The following is a 21,535-nucleotide window of genomic DNA, read 5'->3' as shown; positions in this document are numbered from 1 at the left end:
AGTTTTCCTCTCGTAGGCTACATACAGTAGTAGGATCCTACATAGTTCGGCGTTGCGAAAACAAACGATAGACGAAAATTTTAGGCTCCTAAAAATCTGCCTGAGAGCAAAACATCTTATGATTTCGAGCAAAACGCACCATGCCTATGCTTTTTTATGCAATTTTATTTCTTAAAATATTCTTATTCAAGCTGTTGATATATTCATGTCCAAGATATTACTGTGTTCAATGAGTATTCACGGACTAATTTTTTTCCGCCCATATTCTTCCTTCCCAGGACAAATCCATGAATTAATAGAGCTAAGAGAGCTTCACGAACTTTTCGCTTTTATCTTGTCGCTTCCGTTTACGGTCTCCCATCGCCTAACCATCGTAAAGTGTCAACGTTCGTACCTACGTGAACTATTGTCAGGACATGCATTGACACGGCTAGTTCGGCCAACTATCGTTAGGACGATTGCTCAGACAACCGTAATGTGAACGATGAATTATTGGGACCGCATTACTGAAGAAGCCGTAGAGAACCGTATTCACTCAAATAACATCAATAGAGACCGAGGACTAATTTAGGAACCCAGCAATAAATAGGACGAGAAAGGAGGGAATATTTCCAAAACAGAGACCACGTGAGTGAAGGAGGAGAGTCTTAAAATCGGAACACAGTAATATCGGCATCATGAGAGCTGAGGTTAATGGGAAAGTCTCTTAACGAAACGCCGACCTAGTCCATGCAGACTCTGACCCGGTTGAAACCCCGAGAAGTTTCCTATCATGTTGTTCACTGGGTAAAGCTCAGAAACTTCTTATACATTTTATATGTTATTTGGAATCAACATAGTGTTTTAATGGGTTAACACTAGAACCGCGGACGGGATTTTTTTCCCATCGCCCTTTGCAAATGTTTGCCATTCATGTACTAGTAGTTTGATCCCTTTGAAATTTACTGAATTTTGCTCATTTTTTATGGTATTTCGAATAATCAAATTGAAAATATTGTACGATGTTTGGTTCGCGAGAAAAACGACTATTTATATAGAACCGCGGGATGAGACTTTTTTGTCCCAAAATGGGGAAAAACATACAATTTCAGTTTTTCTTTGTACACTTATTTTGTATTTAGCATAATAACAGTTTATTACGAAGGGGATCGATGCACAGATACCGTTATTCTGCCAGTTAGAAGCGCCGAATAATATGTGCACTGCGCCGGCCGCCTACTCTCGCAGCGCCGGCCGCGTCACCTCTGCCCGGCGCGTCTGCAGGTCTGAGCTTGCAAACAAAACGTCCAAATAAGTTTACTGTATTTCTAGTTATACTTAATAAAACGCTTTAAACATTACCTAAACACGTGTTTTGTTCACACAAACCACAAAAAACCGTCAATTATTCTTAAACACGACAGGATCAACGTATTCTGTCAATGGGACAAAAAAGTTCCATGCCGCGGTTTTGGTGGGGTTGGAAAGCTCAGCGGTTCTAGTGCTAACAAAAAGAAAACATATTGCCGACGATCTATAAAATTCTCCCCTGTTCTACTCTGGGCTTGGTGCAAAATGAGAATTTTCCCCCTCTTTAATTATCTTGCCACAGAATAAATTCAAAGTAGCCGAATGGCACAAGCTAGTGTAAAGTCAACAGATTTATCTTTGTGAAAAAATGTAGGTAAGTGAATATTGGATTTATTATTTTTTCTGCGCTATAAAATAACTTCTTTATATTTTTTCATATGCACCAGTTATTTTTTCTTTATTTTCCCTTTTTTCAGGTTCTTATTACACATTTTTGATGTTATAATCAGTTAACAAAATGAAAAATATTGACGGCAATCGATGAAATTCTCACTTCATCCAAGGGAGGAACCCAGGATTCCTTTCTGGGGGGTCACAAGCGAGGACGTATCCAGGATTTTGTTCTGGGGGGACAACAATATCTCGTAATAGAAATCGAACGCATTAATGATAAAGGGACCGTATTAAAACTCTGGCATATTTCTGAATGTCTTGGGGGTGCACGTGCCCCCGTGCCCCCCCCTGGATCTGCCTATGCCCTCATCTACACTGGCATTAGTACAAAATGAGAATTTTCCGCCTCTTCAGCGATCTCACAAGAGAATGCACTTAAAAGAGACAAATGTCACAAGCTAGTGTAAAGTGAACAGATTTACTTTTCTTTTTTACTGTGAATGAAAGAACGTGAGTGAGTTTTGGAATTATTATTTTTTGCTCTCTAAAATATATTTTTTTTACATTTTTTTTGCAATTTTATTTCCTTTTTCCCTTTTATTGCTACTACTTCTTGATTTTTAGAAAAAAAATTTTTTCTTCGAAATTTATTGCCAGATATGGCTAGAATTAATGTAAAATAAACTAATAAATTTAAATAAACTGTAAATAAAAATAATTTTGAATTGAAACTAAATTATTAGTTAAGTCCCTAAGCGATAGTGGAAGAACAAATTTCAATGGCATCCCTCTTCCTGTCGAACAACGATTCGTGTTTTAAGACTTTTTCTAATAAGTTCCGGGTAGTTTCTTCACGAAACTACCCAGAAGTTTTTGATATAATTTGATTTTTTTTAAATTGAGTACGCGATCCTGATATTATTTTGCAGCTTTCCCGCAACGGGAAAGTTTGATCAGGGAAAAAAGTTTTATTCGGCCCACCGAACTGTTTATCTCCATCGCGTTTATCTCTCATTTTCTTTGTGTCCTCCTTCTCTCATTTCCCACTTATCCCGTAAGGCGACGAATGACATCAACATATACACTTTAGAGGGATTTGGAGGAATTCCTTAAAAGGCAAACACAGACGGAGGAAAAGCATTCCAAGCAATTACTACTAATTGTCTGCTGGGATTAATTTATTGGAATCAATGCGGTTTCCTGACTCACTGCAAGTAATTTTTCTATGTTTCATTCTTAAAGGAGCCCTAGGAAAGTTTTTAGCGCATCCACTTATATGGATATTCAGGCCTGCGCAATTGTTCGGCTGTTGCTAAGGGGGTCATTCGATAATCACGCCAGTCGTTTAGCCGGTGGGGAGGGGGAGTCGAGCCAAATATCACGTGGGGGAGAGTGGGTCCCTAGAGTATCATTTAATTTTTTTCCGAAAGAAACAAGATCTTAGTCCTTAATTTCTAGTCTTAATTATTATAATGTATAAATAAATAAACAGGAAATAACAAAAATAACGCAATGAAGCATAGACTAAATAGTATTTACACTCCAAATATAGCCAAAATCATCTCACGTAATTAATGGGCAATCCCTTACGTATCTCTGATATTCTCTTTTGCCTTCCGCAAATCGAATATTGTGTACGTGATCACTTACGCCTGTATTCAATCTAACATACTATGAAACCGTAATGGATTAAACGCATTAAGTCGTTGCCATTAAGAATGATCTGGTCATAACCACCTACATGGTAGATTTACTACCTTACATACGTGTCCTGAATGACGTGCTCATCCGCGAAAGATCCTGCCTCTGCCTTTAATAGTAAATTTTATAGATATAAGGGTGTGTCTCGCCTTTTTTTACAGCTAATACAGAACATCGCCCCACGTAATTAATGGACAACCCCTTATCTTTCTTGGAAATCCTCTATCGCCTCCTCAAAATCTAATCTTGTGTTTGTGACCACCTACGGCTGTGTCACACAGCACTTGAAATGATACCAAAATGAATCCAACGCGTATATTATCGTTGGAAAATCCTGTTTCCGCTTTAAATAAATAGATTTCATAAATGTAAGGGTGGGTCTCGCCTTTTATTCCAGCCTCATTTATTAATCTTATCTTATATATTATGAGTTAGAAGGGAAGGTGTACAAGTGATTTTTTCTAAACGGAGTTAGGTGCAGAAATTAATAGAATGCGTGTACGATAGCGCGGTGTCCATGGGATACAAGCGCGTCTCCGTTTTGTGCAGACATCGAGTGGAAAGTAAATTGATCTTTTTAGTATCCAGTTTGCCTTGTTTGATTTCTTTACCTAATATCTGCACCTAAATCCGTTTAGAACAAAATAGCACCAGTACGTATCCCTCGGCTTCTCAGCTCCTTTCATTTACAACGAAGTCGAAAATTGTGCTAGCTGCTCCATTTATAACTCAAGAAGGACTGTACTGATTAGGATGGCATTTGGATTCGTTTCAGACATGGATAACGGAATAAACCTCAATTTCACAAAAAAATTAATCATAATCTCAGAAATATTTTTAGAAGGTTAACACTGATACCCTTTCAGATGAGTCAATATTTCAATAATGGGTCGCTGGTCGGCTTATCTCCATCATGTTTATCTCTTATCTTATTTGTATTCTCCTGCTGTCCACCTCTTATCACACACTCCAACCGCTTTCGATCTTTCTTGGAAATTCGCGATCGCCTTCTCTAGACGGAATTCTGTGCGCGTGACCACTTACACTTGTCTACCCCCACACGTACAATAAAATTGAAATGGATCAGAGAGATAGCATTGATGGAAAATTTAGTCATCTGGTGATAACGGCAAAAGACGTGATTGTTTTAGTTTAATGTATACCGGGACTAGCCGCGGTGATAACTTTGACGGGAGTCACTCGCAATGCACAAATTGTGCGAAAGATCCACAGAGAAAAAATCATTCGCCTTGACCGGGATACGAACCCGAGTCCCCCGATTTTCGGTCGAGTGCTTTGGCCAGTTAAGCTACCAAGGCGTCATTCATTGTGGATATTTTTGGACACTACCGGACAAAGTGTTTGCTGGACTGCTGAGCATATGATGCCACTAGCAGTCCAAATCGTGCGCACAGCGCCACAGCCGGAGAGCAGGCCCGGACATAGAACACAAAGAGGTGTTCGTTCTTGACTAGTTACTAAGTATACCGGGACTAGCCGCGGTGATAACTTTTTACGGGAGTCACCCGCAATGCAAAATCGTGCGAAAGATCCACAGAGATCTGGATCTTCCGCACGACGTGATTTTATTCATTTACGATCATGTCTTCAGTCACGTACATATTCATGAAATATCCAGTTTTGAATTATTCAGAAAAAATAGATTTTACAGATATGAGGGTGATATTTCCTTTTAATTAAGCAACGCAGACTGCATGTAAAGAATATTTTTGAATAAATTTATTGATTCTTAGACTTATCATAGTTTTTAGTTTCAATTAAATATTTGGCTTTTACATAAAGAATAATAGCCGCATCTGGCATTGAATTTCGAGGAAAAAATATTAAAATGAAAAAAGCTGCGATTATAGGGGAAAAAGAAAGAACATCGCACAACAAAAAATGTAAAGAAATTATTTTTATAGCGAAAAAGAAGAAAAATTTTTTACTGAAACGAAAAAAAGAAGTTCAATTTAGGACGAAAAAAGAAAAATATATTGCTCATTGAAAATGTAAAAAAAAAACATTTTAATATTGAGCAAGGTGAGAGTTTCAAAATTCACTCACGTTCTCTCTCTCTATCAAACTTACAATGAAATGTAAAACTGTTCACTTTACACTCGCTCGTGTCATTTGTCCCCTATTAGTCCATTCTGTTGAACGATCATTTCCATTGAAGAGAATTCTCATTTTGTACTCTGCTCAGTTTATAGAAGGGGAAAATTTTGTCGATCGTCGTCAAAAAATGTATTTTTTTAACCCATTATAACACAATGTTGCTTTTAAGTAACATCAAAAATTTAAACGATGAAACTGAGATCGTTCAATGGTATAAGGCTCAACTATGTGGAAGTAAATAAACAAGTACTTGATAATGACCTCTATGATTCAAAACATGTGGTACGGACGAAATAAATCAGTGGAAATCTACAACGTCACCTTTTCATTTTCGAAGAACCTGATCTATTTCCGGTGAATAGAATGAATTAAAGCTTCTCGGGTTTCCAACTGGGTCAGAATCTGCATGGAGTAGGCCGACCTTTCGTTGGGAGACTTTCCCAACATCCTCAGGTCTCATGATGCCGATATTACTGTGTTCCGATTTTAACCCTTTCACTGCTGTGAACGTACCTAGTACGTCCGCACGGCAGACTGCGGTGGACGTACTTTTTCTTCCTCCCTGCCATAAGTTCAGCACTTTCCCCGAAGCACTTCGAAGGGACCCACTAATCCGCGACCCTTTCCACGACGAACTCACCCATGCAAGACCGTCTCATCGGCCCTACCAGCGCAGCGGGGGCCCTACCTCCGGAAAAGTGATCGCTCTGACTGAAATGTGAAAATCATTCAATCAATCCGAACGTCACAAAATGATTGTTTTCATCGCACTCCTGCCAATCAAGCAACCAAGTACGTCTTTGAACCGTGTTTCTGCGATCAAAAATAACGATTTTGTTAACTTTGATATAATGGCAGTTTTTCGGTGGTCCGCAGCCACATTTTGTTGCAAAGTTAACAAATTCGTTATTTTTTATCGCAGAGACATGGTTCAAAGACGTACTTGGTTGCTTGATTGGCAGGAGTGCGATGAAAACAATCTTATGTGATGATCGGATTGATTGGTTGATTTTCAAATTGCAGTCAGAGTGGTCCCTTTTCGGGAGGTAGGCCCCCGCTGGTAGGGTCGAAGAGACGGTCCTGCGAGGGTGAGTTCGTCGAGGAAAGGGTCGAGGATTAGTGACCCTTCGGAGGGTGTACAACACCCATCCTGGAAGTACCTGCTCCATGGGCCCAGGAAACGCATTTTAACATTTTCGCCGCATGTGAGGAGAAGGTTTCCGGAGATTGAACAGCAGCGAAAGGGTTAAGACTCTCCTCCTTCACCCACGTGGTCTCTGTTTCGGAAATATTCCCTCCTTTCTCGTCCTATTTATTGCTGAGTTCCAAAATTAGTCCTCGATCTCTATTGATGTTGTTTGGGTGAATACGGATCTCTACGGCTTCTTCAGTAATGCGGTCCCAATAATGCATCGTTCACATTACGATTGTCCGAGCAATCGTCCTAACGATAGTTGGCCGAACTAGCCGTGTGAATGCATGTCCTGACAATAGTTGACGTAGGTCTGAACGTTGCCACTTTACTATGGTTAGGCGATGGGAGACCGGGAACAGAAGCAACAAGAGAAAAGCAAAAGCTCGTGAAGCTCTCTTAGCTCTATTCTTTTCATGGATTTTTCCTAGGAATGAACAATATGGGCGGAAGAATAATTATGCTGTAAATACACGTTGATCACTGTAATATCTTGTCCCTGTATATCTCAACAGCTTTGCTAACTGTCAATTTCTCGTTCACTTTAGATGTCAGCATAAGAGGGCGGCACAGGTTTTGACCATCGCCGTGTGAATGCACGATTGTTCGACGATTGCTGGAACAATCGTAATCTGAGCGAGGCATAACCTCTAAGTCCTACCGAGTTGGGCAGTTTCATCCCAGTGTATGCTATGGTTTTCCTGGGCACAGTGTTCCAGATTGGCCGAATTTTCAAGGTGATCGAGTCGGCGTCGATGCTCATTCACCATGGTCCCAACTGCACTCTCCGCCCTTCCAATGCCTAACGAGAGGAAAACATTACCCCTCTTCCCAGTAGGATAACAATGTTTTAACCTTTATCGTCCCAAAAAAGACCACCTAATGTTTTCTTATATGGCCTTGCGATCCCTTCAGGGACCACTGAGACACATTGCGGTTAAAATCGTCTTATAATGAGTTTCGTCGCTGAGATAGTGTAAATATTATTTTAAGCTCCTGATATGACACTCGCTTTGATCAAAAAAACAGGTTACACTTGCCACTTGACTTAAAGCCGTCCTTAAAATGTTCATTTTCTCTTATGGAGCTGTATTTTACGGAGAATAGAATGATTTTCTTCTATCAACGACCGTTGAATCCTTGAATATAAAGACTTTTTTACTTAGGCTGAAAAAAAATCGTTGGTAAATACAGCAAAATCTCCGAACACAAGCCATATCACAATAACGTGAATAAGAAATTGTGTTCGCAGAGTAGGTAAATATCGTAAATATCTCAAAAATCAGTGATAAACTCTTTTTAATTTCTTCGCGGGCTGCCGAGTCCAATTTTGCGTATTCGGAGCCTGATTTGTACAATGCAAAGAAACGAGAAATACCCGTCATCCTATTGGCACATATTGCCCTCGACAGTTCTGCGCATAGAGGTTCTCTATGGCATTGCGAAAACATATAAATGGCGAAACATGTCGACTCGGAACGTGTCGGCTCATAAAAATAGTCTCTGGAGCAGGTCGTCTTATTATTTCGAGTTTGTTGCACAATCAGGGTTGCCGACTTACAAAAATATTGGGGGGAGGGGGCAAACCGGCGATCTTGCCCCGGGAAATTTAAAAGTAGTGTGTTTTAAGTTTTTAAGCATTTTAGAAGAGTCATATAATCAATACTAGAACCCTGATAACTCGAATATCGATATCTGGACACTCCGGGGAAAATCGACAAGCCTGACACATTTTTCCTCACACCTACAGCGAATTTTTGGAGGGGGATCGGGCCCCCTCAGGCCCCATGGAGTCGGCACCACTGCGCACAATACCTCCGCTCTTTTTGCTTTTTAGTGCCATATCGTTCCTCAAAATTATCTTCTTAGCAAATGATTTTTTTGAAATGTAAATATGGTAATAATCGAGTCGTTAATCATGTATCATCAGTGATTGAACTTGCCTATGCATTATTGCGGCTATGTTTTTTTTCCTAAATCCAACTACATGAGAAATAGCAAATGACGTACAGACAGTGAAAACGAGTAACGTGAAATGTTATCAGAAAAATGTTTTTATGATCATCATTGCTAAAATAGCTACTCCCAGCCATGTTATCCAAATAGGTTGAAAGCGATCATGAGGGCACAATTATAAAATAAAAATTGGTATTAAGGCGACCATAGTCACTAGTAAGGAGATCTCACACTGTATTCATCTGGTAATACCGATGACGGACGTGCGTAATGGTAATCCAAGGTCCTTTTATGATTTTAATCTAATTTTGAGTTTAACATTTGTCTTGTTTTGAGAAAATATTCGAGTTAATTACGAATAAAGATTCAAAATAATATTGAATAATGAAACTAATGGCAATCATCACTCCCAATTCAGCTACTCCTGCACATCTGCCTCCAACACACCTAAGCTTTCCATAAACGACATCGAATACGAAATTGCCTGCGCACTGCTGCCGAAACACAAAGAAACGCGAATACATTTTCTGCAACGGCGCAGCAAGCTAGCGAACCGTCATCAACTTTCAAAGACGGTTTTAATTTTTCAGTTGCCAAGCCTTCCGTGGCTCAATTGGGAAGCTCCGGCCGCCCCTGAGTAGTCAGCTCAAAATCCATAACCTTCATCTTCATCATGTGATCCCATGCATCAAAAATTTCGCAAAAGATCACAACCAATCCGAAGAAAAAACGTTAAAAATTATATTTATCCTTCTTATCCACTCAGTTCAGTCGAGAGAATCGCAATTATTTTGCCCAAGCGTTGATTGGCAGTATTGCAAATTGGCAATCCCTTCACCTCTATTTTTTTAAGCACAAAAGATTAGATAAACCCGATCGCTCTCTGTGGGTATAAAGGCCTCTTCCTAAGTTACAGGACGAGGATATCTCTTTTGAGTTGCATCCGAGGAACTGATCCGCCATCTCGTTGTTCAAATCCTGTTGTCTGAGAAGAATTAGTCCAGCATTTGGGATTGAGATTTATGTAAGTTTAAAAAGGCATTAAAGAAAGGTTTACTTCATACGAGTATAATAATATTCCCATGTCAGTAAGAGAAGTAATTTACTTTATGTTTCAGGATTGCCTTCTCTGCATTGGGAATAGAAGAGCAGAGGAAGGAGCGAATACGAATTTCAACGGGATTGCCTTTTCTATTGGGTAAGCACTTGCAAACGCATTCCATTTAAGTTTTCTTTCAATTATGCATAACAGCGTGATTTCTTTACTTAAAATAAGCATGCCTTTCAAGTGCAAGATTATATCTTATACAATTGATCAACAGAGTTTGAACGTAATGTATGGTAAGAATGCAGAAAAAATATTTCTTGAGTTATATCCATAGAAAGTTTTTCGCCACCGTCTATAACATAATTGTTCGAAAGTTTACAGACTTAATATGACATTCCGAAACTCTATTCAAACAAAATTTTTAGTTTTATATTACTTGGAAATAGTCTTGTCATAAAGAACGCGCGTAAAAATAGCTTTTGATATCTCTAGACCATATTAATCACAGGCCATCATCAGTCAGTTATTATCAGCTGATTATTTTTGGCTTTTAAATTCAGATAGATTTTTGACCTATAAAGACGTTCGCAATTTCGGCATGCGATCTGAGAGACAGATGCGTTCTTTTAATGCTGAATACTTTTATAATGACTGTTTTTAAGTGTCATTAATCATCGCAATCTTCATATTTTTGAGTAATAAGGACATGAAAGTCTTAAAAAATAACTTTTATTATTATTTGATAGAGGACCCGGTTAGATTCGTATCACCTTCATTTATGAAGTTATGCATACAAAAATGAATTGTCCTTCGTTCGTCTCGCTAAAATCCGAAAACAGCTTAACCGGCTTCCCTCTCTCAACCACGTCACGGATTATCTTCTCATTATATTAAATACAATTATATCTACAAATAGGTACTTGATAACTACTTTTTCTGTCGGTACAGTTTATGTGTAATCACTTAAATCTAAACTTGAAGTTTTTTGCGGTTATTACTATAAAATGCGGTTGTTTAATAAAACTTGCTTGCGCTTGGATTTAAATCGTTGTTCTGATGAAAAAGGTTTTGCAGTTCTCTGGCAATAGTTCGCTTCAGTGATGGATTGTGAGCACAACGCCTATCAGCTTTCGTATCTGCATTGTCCGTGGGGATAGAGGTTAACCAGCGTGTTCAGCTAAAAATCCATTACCTTCATCTCGTGATTCTATATCTCAATAATTTCGCAAAAACTCTCAACCAATCCGAAGAAAAACCGTTAACAGTGATATCTATCCTTCTTATCCATTATTTTCCGTTAATAGAGTTGCAACTATTTTCGCCCGAGCGTTGACTGGTAGCATCGTGAATTGGCAATCCCTACACTTCAATTCTTTATGGGTCACAAAAGATTAGATAAGACCGCTCTCTGTGGGTATACAGGCCTCACTCTCTGCCATAGTACGAGCAGATCTCTTTCAAGTTGTGTCTGGCGAATCGATCCGCCATTTTTTTCTTCAACTCCTGTTATGTGAGAAGTATTTTCAATCAATTTGTATTGAGATTTATGTAAGCTTAAAAAGGCATTTAAGAAGGGTTTGCTTCATACGAGTATAACGATTTTCCCAAGTCTGTAACATAAGTAATATTATTCGTTTCAGGATTGTCTTCTCTGCATTGTGAATGAGCGGAGCGAAAAGCGATTACAACCAGACTGACTAACCTATTGGGTAAGGAACTGCAACCTCATTTATTCTACCCCTTTCTTCGAATTATCCAATACTGTCGGCAATATTCAATATCAGAGATATCCAATATCAGCGATTGAGTAATTGGTCGTGCCTGTGGACGGGCTTTACCAAACCTTCTTCACAGGATGTTGCCGCAAATTATTCCAATTAAATTCGCCTTTGTCCTGAAGCTCATAGTCGTGTAAAAACCCTTTCCTCCTGGCGACGTCTTCATTTTTACTTGAAGAGGGAAGCCACTTTGCACTAGGTTGGCATAACACCGCGGTTGATCGAGAATGTCCCGTTGAAATAGCTCGAGGAGCCATTGCGCTGTATCAGCTATAAGGTGACAATCATTGTCATGGATCAGAACACTTCTTAAGTCTGACAGTACCTTCTTTTGTTATGGATGGGAATAAGTTAGATGTACTGGTTCATACTGTTTCATACTCAAGACACTATGCATTAAAAATATTTTTTGGGGATAAATTTCAACACTTCTCAATGCTTAAGCCATTCGGCGAGTTCTCTGAATTTATCTCCGCAGAACGCACTTGGCGGGAGAATTAATTGAGGCTATGCAATTCATGAGACGGCTACTACCTTTAACCCTTAACCCTAGAACGACGGACTGGGTCCAATGGACCCAGTTGGTAGTTTTGAAAGTTTATAATTATGTCAAAAATGCACGAAACTGATTTTGATGCCGTGGCTTTTCCTAAATATATGTCCTCTAAAATATAGCAAGAAATAACGAGAATGGGCTCATTACATTTTATAGTGTACTACAAAGTCACATAGTAGACGGACTGGGTCCATTGGACCCAGTCGACTATTTTCAATGCTATGGGTAATTCATTTCAACTTATCAGCAATATTCTTATTTACTTTGTATTTTTAGGAGATTTAATGTTTATGGAGATATAAACAAAGTCGTAGGCGATAGTTATTTCCAATTAGTGGGCATTTTTTATGGATTAGCTTGAAGCCTTTCATATACTCTTCTAATGTCACATTTAGACGAGTGACACAGTCAGAAACATGTATCCACACCATTTCGTAATGGGTAGTTTTTGCAACTTCCTCTGGTTGGACGCACACACAGTGTGAATTATCTACATTCAGTCCCATAATCTGTTAGTTTTATATGTGAGACCGTTCATATAGCGTCTGCGGTGCTTTCGTGGCGGACAGTCAGAAGTTACGCTCGCAAGCTGGAGTGGTCTCGCTGTCTGCCGACATTTGCTGTTATTCCAACTATCTAGCTGAAAACCTCGAAGAATTTGAATTCCATCATTACATTTTGATGCCATGCATGGTAGGTACAAAACTTTATGGATTATATAAAATACTATATTCCTTCAATCTAATGTACTTCTTCAGTATTTACCTCATTTACCAAATCGTTTACTCCTCAGATTAGTTAGATGAAGTGGTGTATTGATTTTCAACTACTATGATACACAGCAATGTCATTATTCCTATCTTTACAGGATGCTTGGTGGTAGCAAATTTTGTGCAGTGAGGTATTGATGTGACTGAATTCATAGAGTGGCTATTGATAGACTGCGTAGTTGAGGAGCTAAGAAGTCGGCGTCGCCATTTGGATTTTACAGTCAAAATAACTATCAAGATATTTTTGAGGAAATAAGAAAAAAGGATTGTTTATAATTATTAAAAAAATTAGCTGTTCTTGCAAAACTATTGAACTCTTGGAATTGCTTGATGATATCAGAAACATAATACGAGACAGTGCTTTTCTAATTTTTACCTGAATTTACAACTAAGGAGTAGCACGAACAATATTATCTTCCATTTATATCTAAGTTAAGTTTGGAATGAAATTTGATAAATTTCATTGTCACTTTATTCACAGGCTTGCTAATAGTGACACACATTTGGAGTGCATTCATCTAAAGATTGCAGAACGACGTGCTCAGCATCTAAATATACAGCGCTAACAGTATTAGAAATTCACTCCAAATTTAGGATATCGGTTGCGAGGAAAAAGAAATAAACCACGCCATTCTCCAATCGTTTCCGGTTGCATATCCAAGAAACAAAAACGAAACTTTATTCGTCACAAAAGGAAACAAAACATAATCATAACCCGTATACAAAAATGACACTGCATTAGCATGATTCCAAAAGCAATTGAGATCGCATATCCAACACCTCCCCTCGATCACAATTAATTTACAATACAAAAAAAAGGAACACTTCACTGACATAAACAAAAAAAACAAATTAATCAGAATGCAATTCTCTTAATCCTAATTTGGGAATTACTTCCTTTATCCTTGGCCCAGTCAAAACTTTGGTTAGGATATCAGCTAAATTATCCTCAGATGAGCAATAAACAAATTCCACATCTCCCTGTTCCACAGCATCTTTCAAAAACATACAATCCTTATGTACATGCTTGGTTCTTTCAGATACCATTTCACGTTTTGTCTGACTAATAGCACCAGTATTGTCAGCAAAAATCCTACATGGCTTAGGCAAAAACCTATCTTGTCCGATCTCTACAAGCAAACTAGTCAGACAAATGACCTCCTTGGTTGCCTCTATCATGGCCATTGACTGTGCTTCCACTGTGGACAAAGCTACTCTAGCTTGTTTAGAAGTTTTCCAACTTACAGCACCACCCGCCAGGATTACAACATAACCACTGAAAGATCTTCTATCGATTCTATTGTTGGCCCAATCAGCATCAACATATACTTCAATAGGTTTATTTTTCTGGGAATAGTGCAATGCCAAACGCTCAGTATACTTCAAGTACCTAAACAAATGCTTAACATCACACCAGTTCTCATTTGTTGGGTTACTGTTATGCTGACTCAGTTTACAAACCGAAAACATGATGTCTGGTCTAGTGGAGTTTCCCAAATACAAAAGGCTACCAATTCCCTTTCTGTAAGTTGTTGGGTCAACCTGAATTTTCTTTTCATTTGGAAGGCCCAACTTATCATGGTCATTCACCACAAGGGGAGTTTTAAGCCCCTTTGCATCTGCCATTCCGAAATGTTCAAGAACACTCTTGGCATAAATTTCTTGATCTAGGTAAACATTCTTTCTGTCACAATAAGTTACTCTGAGAGACAAGAAATTACAAACCTTTCCCAAATCTCTAACTTCCAACATCTTTGACAATTTCTTGGCTAGCCATTCCACTTTCATTTTGGTGCCCCATATCCCAAGATCATCAACATAAACCACCAAATACAAATCCTTTTCACAATGATAATATAAACATGGATCATTTTCTGATCTTAGCATACCACAGGATTTTAATTTGTCATCCAAAAATTTGTACCAATTTCTAGCAGACTGGTGAAGCCCATACATGCTTTTGTTGAGCTTGTATACACAATCAGCTCTTTCAATATTCACAAAACCCTTTGGCTGCTCCACATAAACCATTTCCTTAATGTCACTGTTGAGAAATGCACACCTCACATCTATATGTTTAGAGTACCATTCATTTTCTACTCCTAAAGCAATTAACAATCTCACTAACTTACGTCTAACAACTGGACAGTGGGATTCAAAATAATCGGTACCATACTCTTGATGGTATCCTTGCGCAACCAATCTGGCTTTGTATCTTTCAATCTTCCCATTAGCATCTCTTTTAACCTTTAGTACCCATTTGGTTCCTATTACCTTTTGATCTACTGGGCGATCAACAAGTTCCCATACATAATTGCATGTTAAGTTTTTCATCTCCTCTGACATAGCTTCATGCCATTTAGATTTGTTCTCACCACTCATTGCCTCTTCACAATCTAATGGATCATTAATTTCTTTGATATCAAAGGTATGACTATGAACTGCACGACAATATGAACATGGCCTAGTGGCCTTAGGTATTCTATCCGACCTTCGTGGCACAACCAACTGATCATCTCCCAGGTTTAGCATAGGCTGAGGGGGCTCAACCTCTGCGATTGACTCTACTTCCGACATTTCTTCAGAAGCTTGACTGTCACTTTCTCCTGGACTGCTATCAATTCCAAGTTGAAACCTGTTTTCAACAATTTCTGCCTCCTCCCCTGAATTCATATACCTCCCGACTAATTGATCATTACTAGACTGTTTCCTAGCTTTGCCCTCTGACCATTCACATGTCTTTGACAGCATAGGAAAAACATTTTCTTCAAACTCTACATCTCGCGATTCAATAACACATAAATCACATTTTCCATCTTTACCTTTTGGGATAATCGCAGCATCTGGCAGTGACTTAGAATGCCCAAACCTCTTATGCCACGTCTCACGACACACAGATACTCTAGATTTGGCTGCAACCAACTCTTCCTCTGCATCACTTTCACTATTATCATTGGTACCATACCATGAACATAGGACTTCATACATACCACCATTTGCAATACCTTTCAGGAAAACATCTCCATTATGGATAACATTCAAACAACCCTTTTCCATCACAGCCTTACAACCTTTCTTGTCAAACTGCCTCAACGACATCAAATTGTCCTGCAAATCAGGTACATACAACACTCTCTCCAATTTCACACACCACCCTCCATTTTCATCACTCAATTTTAACTCAGCACTTCCCTTTCCACAAATTTTTAACCCATACCCATTGGCCACATCAACTACTCCCTTTGTATTACTATCAAAATTGGTGAGAATTTCCCTATGAGGGGTCATGTGCTCACTTGCACCGGAATCCAAAAACCACTTCATCACTTTCTTTTCATTCCCTCTATCTGTCACCATCAAGGCTTTCACTTTGACCAAACTAGTTTTTGCCAGTTCTATTTCACCATTTTCCTTCTCTTCTACTGACGCTTTAGCTTCCCTAATTTTCGGATTGGTCTTCGAACAGTTTGTGCCTTTCTTTTGAAGGTGTGGGCAATAACTAGCAATATGCCCAATCTCTCGACACACAAAACACACCACAGTACCTTTGCCTTTAGCTTCTAGCGCACGAGGGCAAAATTTCGATATGTGACCTGGTTCCTTACAAATAAAGCAGATTTGAGATTCCGTCCGCGAACTGTCATGTTTCTTTGACCAAAACGTACCCTTTGGTGGCTCTCTCCTTAGCCCTTTCAATGCCTTCGGGTGAATATCATCGCACCGATCTTCTCTTTTCAGTCGTTTTTCCTCCGTTTCCATCTTGGATATCACTTCTTCCATGGTTAACACGGCATTGTTCGTGGTAATTGATCGCACAAATATTTCATATCTGTCCCTTGGGAGACCCCTTAACAAAAATATGGCCAAGGTATGATCATTAAACGTCACACCAGCCTTCCCTACCTTCCGACTCAAGTCTATCACTTTCGCCACATATTCCCTCATTGTCATATCATCTCCCTTTCTAATTGTAGCTAGTTCCTCCAAAAACTCGATCTGATTATACACGTCGAATTTTTCGTGCATATTCTGTAAAACTTTCCATGCCTTCTTAGCTGTCACGCACTCCCCAATATAATCAACGTATCTATCACTCACCGATAAAAGAATGTGAGCAAGGGCAGAATGGTTCTTCTTCCTCTGAGCACTATCGAGTCCGGCCTCGGAATCTTCCGTGGAGAAGCCAGGATCAACGGCATCCCAACAACCTTTGTGCATTAGAAATGCCTTGCTTTTTACCGACCAAGCGAAATAATTTTCGTCCGTCAGCATAACTCCTTTCTCAAAATACCTATTTTCCTCCATTTTTACTCAATAAAGGTATTCACTCCAAAAAATTTGCATCACTGGGCCCATAACCTATTAGAAATTCACTCCAAATTTAGGATATCGGTTGCGAGGAAAAAGAAATAAACCACGCCATTCTCCAATCGTTTCCGGTTGCATATCCAAGAAACAAAAACGAAACTTTATTCGTCACAAAAGGAAACAAAACATAATCATAACCCGTATACAAAAATGACACTGCATTAGCATGATTCCAAAAGCAATTGAGATCGCATATCCAACAAACAGGAGGAGGGTAGTAGTGACTTCGGTGGAGATGAAGCCTAAAATGTTGAATAAGGATGGAGAAGAACTGAACCTTGGCCGCTTTTTTTTCTTCGTCTTTCTGAGAAGATGATAGAAATGCGAAAATAGGGAATTCCTATCGGGAAAAATTTTTATTTCACACAATCGGAAAGAGGAGTGGTAAACAAAACCTCATGCCACTAAAAAGGGTAGATGGCGAAGGCGTAATATTTTGCGTCATATCCCGTGCACCGTGCGGAATTTTTATTGTCTTCTGCTTTTTTGCTAATTTTGCGTCCTAACATCTTTGATGTTGTTAGAAAATGGACCACCATTGGAAGGCATATAGTTTTTCAAACTTTGTTGAATGAAGAAGATGACTGAAATAAATAAGGTTCTGGCATTGCTAATACATATCATTTTTACTAGTCAAAAATGAAAATTTTTCACAATTTTGGAGTAAACTAGACGGGCGACCAATATGCAACAGTTTATGGAGTCAAAAGTAATACTGCTGGTTATTTGATTTGATAATGCGACAGAAAAGAGGAAAAGCAGAGGCTAAGACAAGTTGCAGACTATTAGAGAGATATTTGATGGGCGGAATGAATATTTGAAATATGCAATCGTGCCAAAATCCTGCATGACAGTTGACGAACAGTTAATGATGTTCCGTGGGCGCTGTACCTTTAGAGAGTTTGTATCATCAAAACGAGGAAAGTATGGAATTAAAATTTTGGCTGCAAGTCGCAGTAGTGATTCATACACAGGTAGAGAATCTCATAAAAGTCGAGAGGTCAATCAAGGGAAAAGATTAGTTTCACGTATGGTTGAGGGATCAATCAGCCAGAAACATAAGTAGGTAGCCCAATACTTTCCAAAGGTTTAGCGATTGTAGAGATCATGAGGAAAAAATAAACGAGGGATTCCACCCGAGCTCACGTCTGTAAATGCCATACAGCCTACAGGATTTCCTAACAAAGTGGTATCTCATAAATATCATGAAATCCAAGAGAAATTCAACATTTGGAAGAATTTACATCGCGAAAAAGAAAATGTGGCACACTCCTTGACAACCTTAGCAACCTAGGAAAATAAGTGTCGTAAGTGCAACTACAAAGGGGATAGAAAGACACGAACATCCTCTTCACAATGTGTACAAATTATATGCCAAGATCATTCAGAAATTTTTTGCAATCAGTGCCTGTAGTAGCATAGCAGTTTTTAATAACTTTAGTAAATTCATCATCCTTTTGTTTCATTAAATTTGTTATATATCTAATTTATCATTGACAAAAAATCCATTTTTTAATTTGTGTTAATGCTATTGTGCTAATGAACATTCATAAAAATGGGAAAGGTGGAGTGATATTTCTGGTAGAGGGGATAATATTATTCTCCGCTGCAGTAATAGCTTAAAAGAAAATAATTTAATAATAATAAAGACGAACAAATATGTTGAGGATGTAAATAAGATGGAAATCATCACTTAACTCAGCCTAAATTCATCACAAACTGGTAATATTGTGGAAAAAATGTTTCAGGGTCCATTGGACCCAGTCAGGCTACTACGCGATAATTTTTTTTCAGTCTTCCTAGGGTTAAATGAGATAAATAGGAAACGGAAGGTATGGATGAAGCGAGTGTTTAAATGAGAAGAAATGATGAAAACAGTGCTAAAGATGGAAACATGATAAGATGAGGTATGAATAGCAGGACATGGTGGGTTAGGAATTGCACCTTTTAAATGAGATAAGTAGGAGACCGAAGGTATGGATGGAGCGAGTGCTTAAATGAGAAGAAATGATGATTACAGCGCTAAAGATGGAAACATGATAAGATGAGGTATGAAGTGCAGGACATGGCGGATTAGGAATTGCACCTTTTAAATGAGATAAGTATGAGACCGAAGGTATGGATGGAGCGAGTGCTTAAATGAGAAGAAATGATGATTACAGCGCTAAAGATGGAAACATGATAAGATGAGGTATGAAGTGCAGGACATGGTGGGTTAGGAATTGCACCTTTTAAATGAGATAAGTAGGAAACCGAAGGTATGGATGAAGCGAGTGTTTAAATGAGAAAAAATGATGAAAACAGTGCTAAAGATGGAAACATGAAATGATGAGGTATGAAGTGCAGGACATGGCGGATTAGGAATTGCACCTTTTAAATGAGATAAGTAGGAGACCGAAGGTATGGATGAAGCGAGTGCTGAAATGACAAGAAATGATGAAAACAGTGCTAAAGATGGAAATATGATAAGATGAGGTATGAAGTGCATGACATGGTGGGCAAGGAATTGCTCCTTATAAATGAGATAAGTATGAGACCGAAGGTATGGATGAAGTTAGTGTTTAAATGAGAAGAAATGATGAAAACAGTGCTAAAGATGGAAACATGATAAGATGAGGTATGAATAGCAGGACATGGTGGGTTAGGAATTGCACCTTTTAAATGAGAAAAGTAGGAGACCGAAGGTATGGATGAAGCGAGTGCTGAAATAAGAAGAAATGATGAAAACAGTGCTAAAGATGGAAACATGATAAGATGAGGTATGAAGTGCATGACATGGTGGGCAAGGAATTGCTCCTTATAAATGAGATAAGTATGAGACCGAAGGTATGGATGAAGTTAGTGTTTAAATGAGAAGAAATGATGAAAACAGTGCTAAAGATGGAAACATGATAAGATGAGGTATGAATAGCAGGACATGGTGGGTTAGGAATTGCACCTTTTAAATGAGATGAGTAGGAGACCGAAGGTATGGATGAAGCGAGTGCTGAAATAAGAAGAAATGATGAAAACAGTGCTAAAGATGGAAACATGATAAGATGAGGTATGAATAGCAGGACATGGCGGGTTAGGAATTGCACCTTTTAAATGAGATAAGTATGAGACCGAAGGTATGGATGAAGCGAGTGTTTAAATGAGAAGAAATGATGAAAACAGTGCTAAAGATGGAAATATGATAAGATGAGGTATGAAGTGCAGGACATGGTGGGTTAGGAATTGCACCTTTTAAATGAGATAAGTAGGAGACCGAAGGTATGGATGAAGCGAGTGTTTAAATAAGAAGAAATGATGAAAACAGTGCTAAAGATGGAAACATGATAAGATGAGGTATGAAGTGAGGAACATGGTGGGTTAGGAATTGCACATTTTAAATGAGAAAAGTAGGAGATAGAAGGTATGGATGGAGTGAGTGCTTAAAAAGGAAGAAATGATAATAACAGTGCTAAAGATGGAAATATTATAAGATGAGGTATGAAGTGCATGACATGGTGGGCAAGGAATTGCACCTTATAAATGAGATAAGTATGAGACCGAAGGTATGGATGAAGCGAGTGCTTAAATGAGAAGAAATGATGAAAACAGTGCTAAAGATGGAAACATGATAAGATGAGGTATGAAGTGCAGGACATGGTGGATTAGGATTTGCACCTTATTAATGAGATAAGTATGAGACCGAAGGTACGGATGAAGCGAGTGCTTAAATAAAAAGAAATGATGAAACAGTGCTAAAGATGGATATATGATAAGATGAGGTATGAAGTGCAGGACATGGTGGATTAGGAATTTCAAATTTGAAGGAGATAAGTAGGACACTGAAGGCTTGGATGAAGCGATTCCTTAAATGAGAAGAAATGATGAAAACAGTGCTAAAGATGGTAACATGATAAGATGAGGTATGAAGTGCAGGACATGGTGGATTAGGATTTGCACCTTATAAATGAGATAAGTAGGAGATAGAAGGTATGGATGGAGTGAGTGCTTAAAAAGGAAGAAATGATGATAACAGTGCTAACGATGGTAACATGATAAGATGAGGTATGAAGTGCAGGACATGGTGGGTTAGGATTTGCACCTTATAAATGTGATAAGTATGAGACCGAAGGTATGGATGAAGCGAGTGCTTAAATGAGAAGAAATGATGAAAACAGTGGTAAAGATGGAAACATGATAAGATGAGGTATGAAGTGCAGGACATGGTGGATTAGGATTTGGACCTTATTAATGAGATAAGTATGAGACCGAAGGTACGGATGAAGCGAGTGCTTTTATGAGAAGAAATTATGAAAACAGTGCTAAAGATGGAAACATATTATGATGAGGTATGAAGTGCAGGACATGGTGGGTTAGGAATTGCACCTTTTAAAT

At 38.6% G+C, this 21,535-nt stretch overlaps 1 long non-coding RNA gene across 1 annotated transcript; it reads left to right on the top strand.

The window, feature by feature from the left end:
• Nucleotides 1-9,201: 9,201 nt before the first annotated feature.
• Nucleotides 9,202-11,513, top strand: LOC124173342. The gene is made up of 3 exons (XR_006868509.1): nt 9,202-9,674; nt 9,769-9,848; nt 11,339-11,513. It is a non-coding gene; the product is annotated as an uncharacterized LOC124173342 (long non-coding RNA).
• The last annotated feature ends 10,022 nt before the right edge of the window (nt 11,514-21,535 follow it).

This window comes from Ischnura elegans, assembly GCF_921293095.1.
Source record: "Ischnura elegans chromosome 13 unlocalized genomic scaffold, ioIscEleg1.1 SUPER_13_unloc_4, whole genome shotgun sequence".
Taxonomy (NCBI): Eukaryota; Metazoa; Arthropoda; class Insecta; order Odonata; family Coenagrionidae; genus Ischnura; species Ischnura elegans.
The sequence above is the reverse complement of the archived record's forward strand: the minus strand, read 5'-3'. Positions and strand labels throughout refer to the sequence as shown.